This window comes from Microtus ochrogaster, unplaced genomic scaffold (assembly GCF_000317375.1).
Source record: "Microtus ochrogaster isolate Prairie Vole_2 unplaced genomic scaffold, MicOch1.0 UNK97, whole genome shotgun sequence".
NCBI classification, from domain to species: domain Eukaryota; kingdom Metazoa; phylum Chordata; class Mammalia; order Rodentia; family Cricetidae; genus Microtus; species Microtus ochrogaster.
The window spans coordinates 282,131-292,615 of NW_004949195.1; the positions used below are offsets into that span (position 1 = coordinate 282,131).

At 34.6% G+C, this 10,485-nt stretch overlaps 1 long non-coding RNA gene across 1 annotated transcript in view; it reads right to left on the reverse strand.

Annotated features, from left to right (window-relative positions):
- Positions 1 to 851: 851 nt before the first annotated feature.
- Positions 852 to 10,485, reverse strand: part of LOC101992564 — a 59,772-nt gene continuing 50,138 nt past the window's right edge. Inside the window, exons 8-9 of the long non-coding RNA XR_258938.3 lie at positions 9,635 to 9,709; positions 852 to 4,723 (exon numbers count right to left, since the gene is read on the reverse strand). This is a non-coding gene — a long non-coding RNA (uncharacterized LOC101992564). The remainder of the gene's footprint in view (positions 4,724 to 9,634; positions 9,710 to 10,485) is intronic.

Sequence of the window (10,485 nt, forward strand, 5' to 3'; positions counted from 1 at the left end):
AAACAAAATAAGCAAATTAACTCAATGAAGAAGAGTTGATTAGTCCCTACATGAAAATGTTTTTTGTTCTTACACAAGAATACTGACTTTCTTGTGGCACGAATAACCTACACCATTTTATCAAAACTGTATTGTCTGTCTCCCATTATGAAAGACCCATACCTACATATTCCAGTTAGTGTCCCACTCAATATAGAGTGAACCAAGGAACTCACTGAGATGAAAGATGTTTCCAGTTGGGATAAGTGCTAAAATAATTAATGAATGAACTCTGCTCACAAAACAAAAGTAGAATCCATAAACTAGACGATTTCCAAATTCAAGGCAACATGAGTACTACGGATTGAGGCTGGTAAAATCTAGTCTTGGTACTCTGGGGTTGGGCAAGCAGTTAAAATTCAGTACAGGAAGTATAAAGAACATAGTGAGTGTTAAGGAGTCACACCTTACTGCTGCAAAACTGTTTCTTTGTGAGGTAAAAAGAATTTCTGCTGAGTAGTACTCTAATATGTATATATTCCATACTTTCTTCATCCATTCTTCTATTGAAGGGCATCTAGGTTGTTTCCAGGTTCTGGCTATTACGAACAATGCTGCTATGAACATAGTTGAGCATATACTTTTGTTGTATGATAGGGCCTCTCTTGGATATATTCCCAAGAGTGGTATTGCTGGGTCCAGGGGTAGGTTGATCCCGAATTTCCTGAGGAACTGCCACACTGCTTTCCAGAGTGGTTAACGTAAGAATTTTCATGTTCAAGATGATGTGTCACATTTCAAGAGATGCCTTTAAAATGTTTCTTAAATTTTATTCCACCAATTCTAAAGACCTTATGAAGTAGTCATTAACATAATTATTCCCTTATTTGCCTCCCAGAGCTTACTCAAGTCACTTTTGTCCTTCCATGCACTAAATAAATCTCACTCCAACTCTTTAGTTCCTTTAGCTATTCCTTAAGACATAAGCATTTCATATTTTTTCTTTCTTTCAATACATTATTGGTTTACATCTATACATTTTACATGTGATTTAACATTAGTCATACATGAAAGACTTCCAATCACAAAGGATTTGGGAAAAATTGTTTATTAGCAATATTTTAATTTGAATAAGTAAAGAATTTATGCTAGGTTTTTAGAACCTTTATTTACAGAATTCAATTTAATCCTTCAATCTAACCATACAGAAACCAAAGCAATCTGATTTAAGAAAGTGTGCACTATTGAAAGAATTTAGGGTTTTTTTTTTTTGACAGAAATCAAGTATATGAAGGTCATAACCACTCCATCGTATGACTAAGCAGAGAATTTTTATTGGAGACATGAGGGAGAGTATAGCCAAAGGCATCTGGAAGAGTCCAGAGCAGGGAGAGAAAGCAGTGAAGCTGCGGTTAAGGTAGCTGGAAAGGAGGACTAAGACAGGGAGCCATGAGCAAATAAATAGCCTAGATGGCAGGATTGCATAGGGATGAAATGCTGAGAGAAGCCAGGATACTGCCCAGCTTGGACTCTTTTTGCATTTTCTGAAAGATCTGTTTAATATGTATACAGTGTTCTGTCTGCACTCCAGAAGAGGGCACCAGATCTCACTACAGATGGTTGTGAGCAACCATGTGGTTGCTGGGAATTAAATTCAGGAACTCTAGAGAAGCAGCCAGTGCTCTCAACCTCTGAGCCATCTCTCCAGTCCCCTTAATCAGATTTTTTAAACAAATAAATAGCTTATTAATAATTTTTTATCAAGTTGAGTTTTGTAAAATAATTTGAAAAAAAATGAATTGAAATATTTGCTTATATCCTAAATGAGTCATTCAGAGAAAAACTTCATTGTAATAAACTAAACTTACTCATTTTATTGTTATGTTTACAGCTTATAACCACAATTACTATCATTAACATTTCCAGAATTTGAGAGGTGAGGCGGAATTGGACTTTATGCATGCTATATAAACACTGGGCTGAATGTTTTTACAACACCAAATATAAATTTCATTTCACATTTTGATGAACTTAATGTGGTCACGGAAGTACAAAAAAGGACCTCCTTCCCCTCAAAGTACCTTTCACACTATGGGAAGCCTAAGCAGCATGGTAAAGGAAGAAGCCACACAGGAAACATGTTTTACCTTTCTATATTCTCAAACTCAAATTTAGAATTATTTCACTCTTTTTACATTATGTTTACAATACTATTATATAGCTAAAGATCTTTTAGAAATAAACTTTTTTCTAGAAGTTGGGGCTAGAAAAACTAGGCTGTTCCTTAGGAACCTAGGAAGCATATTTGAGGCCCTAGGCTTCATCTTTAGCAAAAACCAACCAACAGGAGGGTTGGGGAGAGTGTTCAGCAGTTAAGAGCATGTAGATTTGATTTCCAGAATGCACATGGTGGTTCACAACTGTTCATAACTCCAGGAATCTCATACTTATTTTTGATCTCTTAGGCACAAGGCACACAGGTGGTAGACAGACATGCATGCAGGCAATATACACACAAAACAAAAAGAAAAACACCAGCAAAAGAACTCCACACATGTCTAGAAGAGCCTAAAGCTAAAGAATATTAGCATTAAGAATGTGTTTGAGTATGGTCTCACTCATAAATCTTCTCCTGGGTAGTTTACAGAGTTTTACTAATCAAATGTCACTTGCAGGGGGGCACCCTCAAGAATACTTCCGAAAGTATTTTTGAAGATATACTTCCAAATAACAGTAACTATATCACTTGTATCTTGCCTAATTCATTTTTTCCCACAGAACATAAAACTATCATTTTTTTTCTTCATCCAAGTAACTGTCCACTCTCCACCAGTACTGTAAACTCCATGAAAACAAGGGACTTAATCTGATTGGTTTTGTGATATTTTCAATATTTAAAAATGGAACGAAGTAATATTTTTTAGAACAAAAGTGGAAAAATTCTCAAGATGTCTCCTAGACTGTCTTGAACTCTCAGAGATCCACTTGCTCTGTCTTGAGAGCCAAGATTAAAGCTGTGTGCCACCATGCCTGGCTATTTTTGTACCTTATTGGCTTAATGAGACAGGGCTGGGATTACATGTGGGCACATCTGGCTTAAAAGAAATTTTTAGTGCTATTTGACAAATATTTAACATTTTCATATGACTAAAAATGAAAATACAAAACTTTTATATAAAAATCTAATTAAAATTCAAATTTTCTAAATAAACAATTTAAACATACTATTTTATTTTAGCACAGTACTAGACTTCATTGATTCAAACTAAAATGACATTTTAAACTTTGCATATTAAAATTTTACATGTAAGTATTCCTAAATATAAGAAAAATGAAAACTAGCATTTTCCAAAGAAATTACTTAATAGAATCACCAAAGGCAAATGGAGGAGCAGGGAGAAACCTTACTAAAGGATGATTCATTGGACATATTAATAAGTTAAGGCTGAAGAACATTTGGCAGAAAAATAGTTTCAATAGTTCTCTTTTTTGGTATTGGGATGTTTTAGAAGTAGAGCCCTTTTGTAAGTCCTGAGTTCAACTCCCAAGCACTAAAACAAACAAGCAAACATAAAAAGAAAAGGAAAAAGAATTAAGAAATGAGGAAAGTGAAACGCCCAGGATATATTTTATGAATACACAAAGCAAGAAGGATTACAATCCCTTAAAGTTTCTGATGGAGGAACAATCTGTGTATTAAAGACTTCAAGGTATTAGAAATAAACTATCCCTTATAACTCTTCGCTAGATGGACTATATTAATAATGCTCTTTCATTTATTTTCCAAGGAATATATTTACTGGTTCCAAATCTACCCCCTCCAAATTAGAACCCTATTCTTTACCCTTTTCAATAGTATTTAATGAGAATCAACTCAGAAGAAATGCTTCCCCAAACCCCTGCAAAGAGAGACAAAAAAAGCCAAAAAGCATTTTTAATTAGAATGTTAACTTGTAAAACTGAGCATGTAAAACCTAAGAGCACAAAAAAAATCCATCTAGAATAATTTCTTCTTTGAAAGATGACTATATTATTATTAATGTAAATGGGTATAACTTTAATTTTACTACTAGCTATTTGTTTCAAAATTAGTCACAAAGATGAATTAACTCCAGATTTCCAAGTCAGTGAAAATGTATTTAAAATAGTACACTTAAATGTGTATATGTGAAAAGAAGTTATGTACAATTAAAGTAATGCTTAGTGACTTTTCTATTGCTATGAAGAGACACCAGGACCAAGAGAAATTTATCTAAGTGTTTAATTTGGGGCTTACAATTTCAGAGGACTCGAGCCCATGACCATCAAGGCAGCAGACAGGCACAGCATGGGGACAGCAACTCATAACTCACATCCCCATCTGCAAACAGCAGGCAGAGAAGGAGCTAACTAGGAAGTGTTCCCAGTGACACACCTCCTCCTATCCTTCCAAACAGGTCCACCAAATGAGTACCAAGTATTCTAACACATGGTCCTATTTCTTATGCAATCCACAATTCCCTTTCCATGCCCCTCCCTCCTGCAAGGATCAAACAAGTAGCACATATTTTATCACCAAGTTACAACCTAGTTTGAGTACAATAAGATTTCTTTGGTTCTTGTTGGTTTGTTGCTTAGAGTGAGCTGGAGCTGAAGTTGACTTTCAACTCCTGATGGTCCTCTCGTCTCCACTTCCCGAATGCTGGTATTATAGGGTTGTGTCACCTATTTTCTTTCTAGCCATAGTATTTAAAAATTTCTTTAGCTATTTTTAGAACGGAAAACAAGAATTAAAAATTTAATGTGGAAAACAATGGACAAACTATAAAGTCATTCAATAAATACTTCTAAGCAGGTTTTAATAGAACAAACTATATATTTATATAATTATTTTAGTAATTGTTTTTTTTAAAAAAAAGAAAAAAGTTCAGTGATTAAAACAAAACTTTATCATGATTTCTATGGAGATCAGAGAATAATTCCGTAGGGTTGGTTCTCTCATTTCTTCTTTATGTTGATTTCACAGTTCGAACACCAGCTGCCATGCTTGTGCAGCAAATGCTTACCTCAATAGCCGACAAAGACTTGCAAAAGAACCACCATTCTCATGTAAAAGTTAGTATTTTAACTCTGACCACAATAGGTATGATCTCTTACTACTTTAGTTATGGACAGCCCCACCAGAAAAAAGTGGTTGTTCTTAAATATGTATTTTATAATTAAATAAATTAGTTGAAATTAATTTAATTTTACCTTTAAATTAGAATTGAGTAGTAGTTCCTTTGAATATTAATCTTGAAAAGTAACTGTGAAATACATTAGGATTTCCACTGCACACAATATTAGTTAGTTGGAATCCATTAAGAACCTTTAATCTGAAAAGGTTAAGATGATCCTTACAGGAAGTAATGACAGTTAAATAATGACCTAAACAGTCCAAAAAAGGAATATAGATAGTACAAACATTTCCTTTGAACTGTAATGAAAATATTCTGACTATATTTACATTCATAAAATTAATAACTAAACCACAACTTGGTTTAAATCTGAAGTTAAATATTAATAAGGTATAGAAGCCCTTCAGACTTTGCCTTATTAAATGTCCTCTCTAAGAACTTAAGAAAATATTTTAGTAAAAATTAAAAAAAACAGCAATTGTTAGAAGACATATATCATCTGTCGCAAATTAAATTTCAGGTTGTTTCCTCAGTTATCCAATGAAAAGGCTGGTCATCTCTAAGGATTTTCCTACAATTGAAGTTTTGAAATTCAAAACATATTTTAATGTTTTCTCTCCATTTAAAATGAAAAATTCTGACACATTATACTAAAGATTATCTTCTAAATTCTGTTCAAAATCAGTATTACTTTAAGATACAACTTCAAGTCAAGAGGAAAGTTAATAAATTAATAAAAATTAATATTTATTTTCCTATCTTAAGTAATAATCTGAATTCACATTCATATAGGATATAAAAACACATTAAAATAAATTCTATGGTGCTTCTAAATTCTCTCAAGAAACTTTTAATGGAAATGCTGGGGAGAGATCTCAGGACTTGTCTGTACTAGGGAAATACTTTACCGCTTTAGTTAAGAGACTCTTGAGGGCATTCAACAATTTAAAAGACATTAATAATCAGTTACAGTTAGTGCTCCATCTGTAGATTCAACTGACCAGATTTAAAACACTGGAGTGGCCACCAAGTGTGGAGGCACACACTTCTAATTAAAGCACTTGAGAGGCAGTGGCAGGTTGATTTCTGAGTTCCAGGCCAGCCTTGTCTACATAGTGAGACACTGTCTCAAAACATCAAACCAACTAAACATTTTTTTGTGTTTTTTTTTGGGGGGGGGGTAGAATTGAATTTGTATGTTTTTTTTTTCTTGTCATTACAGGAATAAGCTAAATAATACAATGTATCTGTGTAACATAACACCGCATTGCACATAAAAAGCAATCAGAGATGGATTTAAGTATAAGAGGAATATACACCGGTCACCAGCAGACATACCTTTTTTTTCTTTTGAGACAGGATTTCTCTATGGAGGACATTATACCATTTTACATATGGTACTCATCTGAGTATCCCTGAAGCCCTAGAATCAATTCCTCCTAGACACAGAAACAATTATATGCTTTTTTTTGGAGAGAGATTCTCATGTAGGTCTTAGACTTGTTTTGTGGCTGATGATGACCTTAAATCTGATTCTCCTGCTTCCACTTCCTGAGCACTGGGATTACAGATGTGTACCTGGTATGCTGTGGTGAACTGGAACCCACGGATTTGTGCCTGCTAGTCAGAAGCATGCTACCAACAATTACACAGCATTTTAACAGACACAATACATGTGGGAAGCTATTACATTATTACATAATTATACTGAACAAAATCACTAATATAGAAAATGCAATCAGAAAAACTTGAAAACATACCAGTAGAATCAATATACATTAAATTATAGTTGTAGAGAATGGCCAACCTTACTTCAGCAGCACAGTTAATACTGGAGATAATTTCAGAATCTTAACGCCAATATTTACGTGCTGCTAAGGCACTGCTGACATTGCTATCATAGGAGCTATGAATATAAAACACGTGTTTTCTTCAGAAGATCAGATCCTTGTATTTTGAGGCAGCACAATATGGCCTGCACCTTTTCAAAATCCACAAACCATTATGTGCTGCTACTTTACTCCAAGGTTTTTTTGTTTTTGAAAACACAATAGCACCTAAATACTACTTTACAAAAACTTTTTAGCAAAACACAGAATATATAAGAGCCATGTTTGAAAACCCTAACACTAGTAAATGCATAATTTTATAAGCTTTGAGTAGAAAAAAAATTTATGTCCATATCATAAATTTAATAAAAGCTTACTGTGTACTTAATATAGTGCTGTAATTTATAGTAATCATAAAAATGAGGAAAGCAAGCCATTTTTCTGTACCAACTTAATAAGAATGATTTATTAATAGCCAAACTTTTGAAAATATTTAACAAATGAAGCAATTATAAAAGTTGGCTTTTACCTTACTAAAAGGAACACACCTTTCAAAGCCTAAGTCATAGGATAAGGTAAGTGAACATTTCAGAAAAAACACGAAACATACAAGAACTCAGTTTCAAGAAATTTATGCCAACAAAATACTTAGAAAAAGACTAAAAGTGATTCCAAAGTATTTTCATACTAATAGCAATTATGTCTCTGTATGTGTACAGACACACACACACACACACACACACACACACACACACACACACACACACACACACAATGTAGCCTCCCCCAATTCATACATGAACACTCATCTCCATATTGGAATGGTTATTACTGTAAATTCAGTGTTATTTAATATATATTACCCAGAATAACATGTCTTAGGATAACATGTCAATTTGGTTTCCTAAAAAGATATAAAACAGGCATCCTGCAGCTCAAGGCTAAGTGACCATTTATTTGTTTCTCATTAAAATGGCTATTCTGTCTTAGAAATTTGTATGCTTTCTATTACAGAACAAATCTGTATCAACAAACCGTGAAATTATCATCTCTATTCTAATCAGTTATAGGAAACAGTCATATTTCATTCATTCTAATGTCAATAAGCAGTCATATTCCATTAGTTATATATTTTGTCTTCTATTAAAATTATATAGATCATTTTGTGTATAAGCAACTGCTGTTTCACCCATTTCTCCATTATTGCCTCAAGTTTTAACATGATTTCTACATCTATTTAAGATAAATCAACACATACTTCAGTGTTTCAGTGTCCTAGTTTGTTTTCCACTGTTGTGAAAAACACAATCATAAACAACTTGGGAGGGAAAGGGTTTATTTTATTTCATCTTATAACCTAATATCCATCACGAAGGGCAAAAACTCAAGTCAGGAACCAGGAGGCAGGCCAATTTTTTTTTTTTTCGAGACAGGGTTTCTCTGTGGCTTTGGAGCCTGTCCTGGCACTAGCTCTGTAGACCAGGCTGGTCTCGAACTCACAGAGATCCGCCTGCCTCTGCCTCCCGAGTGCTGGGATTAAAGGCATGCGCCACCATCGCCCGGCTAAGGAGGCAGGAACTGAAGAAAAGGCCATAGAGGAGTGTTGTATACTGACTTGCAATGCTTTCTTTTATATCACCCAGGACCATCTGGCCAGGGATGATGCTGCCCACAGTGTGTAGCCCTCCCACATCAAGCATTAATCAAGAAAATGCTCACTAGATATATCCACAGGACAATCTGATGAAAGCAATTCCTCTACTGAGACTCCCCCTTTCTAGATATCTGTTTGTAAGCTGCCAAACTAATCAGCATGATTAATCAGTTACATGGAATTTTAGGTTCTCCTCAAACCTATCTCATTAAATTTTAAACATACATGCTTATTTTTCACTTAAATATTTTATTGAACACCTACTCTGTTACCACTATCCCATTTGTTACACTGTAGTTGGTATAGCAGTACACAAAATATAGTTTCTCTATAATCCCAACACTTGGGAGATAAAGGAGTAGGATCAAGATTTCAAGGCCATTCTTGGCTACATAATAAGTCTGAGGGCATCCTGGGCTACACGAGACATTGTTACAAACATACACATATCAAGCTCTCCCTCACTGTTCTTTGTCCCTCTACAGAACATCTACACATTGAATGATTATTCCAATGTCAAATGTATGATTTCAAAATTAAGTCCATCTTTTGTGTGTAAAATCCTACTTTTAAAGCCGACAGCCAAACTTGAAACAGAATGAGTATTTACATTTATGCTCATGTTTCATAAACATTAAATAAATCACAGCGAGAAATGCCCTTTATTTCTAAAAACTGGTCAAGCATATTTAACAAAATGCAACACTTTATAGATCTCAGTTTGGTGGAATTAAGTGCATTTATACCCAAACACCGTCAACCCTACCACTTTAAATTTCTCACCTCCAACCCATACACTTTACTCATTAACACCAGCTGCCAAGTCCTATCTCTTAGTTATAAGAAATTAACTTTCTGTTCTGTCTCCTGAATTTGCCATATCAGACAATAAAGCCAAGAGGAATTTATATTTGAGTTGCTTCACTTATACAAATTTTAAAAGATTTATTCTCAAGCATATACTAGACTCTTGTAATTTCTGGGAGTAAAAACATGTGTTACTGTAACCAACTTACCATGCTCTACTTAGTGCTGGAAATTGAACTGAGGTCTTCTTGTTTATACAGCAAATGCTTCATTATTCTCCAGCTCTAATTAAAACAAAAACACAACACCCTTTATTTATGTGTGTGTACCTGTTTTTCTGTATATGTGCCAAGTATGGGCAGTGACTAATATCCCTTAGAACTATAGCTATAGATTGTGAGCCACCTGATGTGTGCTGAAGGAATACTCGGTCCTCTGCAAGCACAGAAAGTGCTCTAAACTTCTAAGCTATTTCTTCACCCCACCCCTTAAATATCTATTTATGATGTATGTATGTGTGCACCACTGAAAACAAGTGGAAGTCAGAAGACAACCACAGATATTTTCCTCACCTTGCTAGAGTGAGATAAGGTCTTTTATTCGATGTTACTTTATCTGGCTTATGTAGGTTCTAGGAATCCAAACTCAAGTCCTCTGTGTAACAAGAACTTTATTCACTGAGCCATTTCCTCAACCCCCAGTTTTATTCTCATTTTGGAGCTTTATGAAATTTTTCTTTGATAATGTGTTCCTTTGAGACAGAATCCTACTAGTAACCCAGGTTGGCCTGAAACTTGCAATCCTACTGCCTCAGTCCTGCCCCCCAACCTGGCACTACAGGCATAAGACACTATCTCTGGGGACAGTATTTCTCTATGCCTCAGTCTCCCATGTGTGTGTATTTAAACTACATTTATTTGTGTATGAGTGTGAATGTCACCACCACCACATGTATGGAGATTAAAGAATGTCTTGTGGGAGTTGATTCTATTGTTTTTCTATTCATCCATCCATCCATCCATCCATCCATCCATCCATCCATCCATCCATCCATCCATCC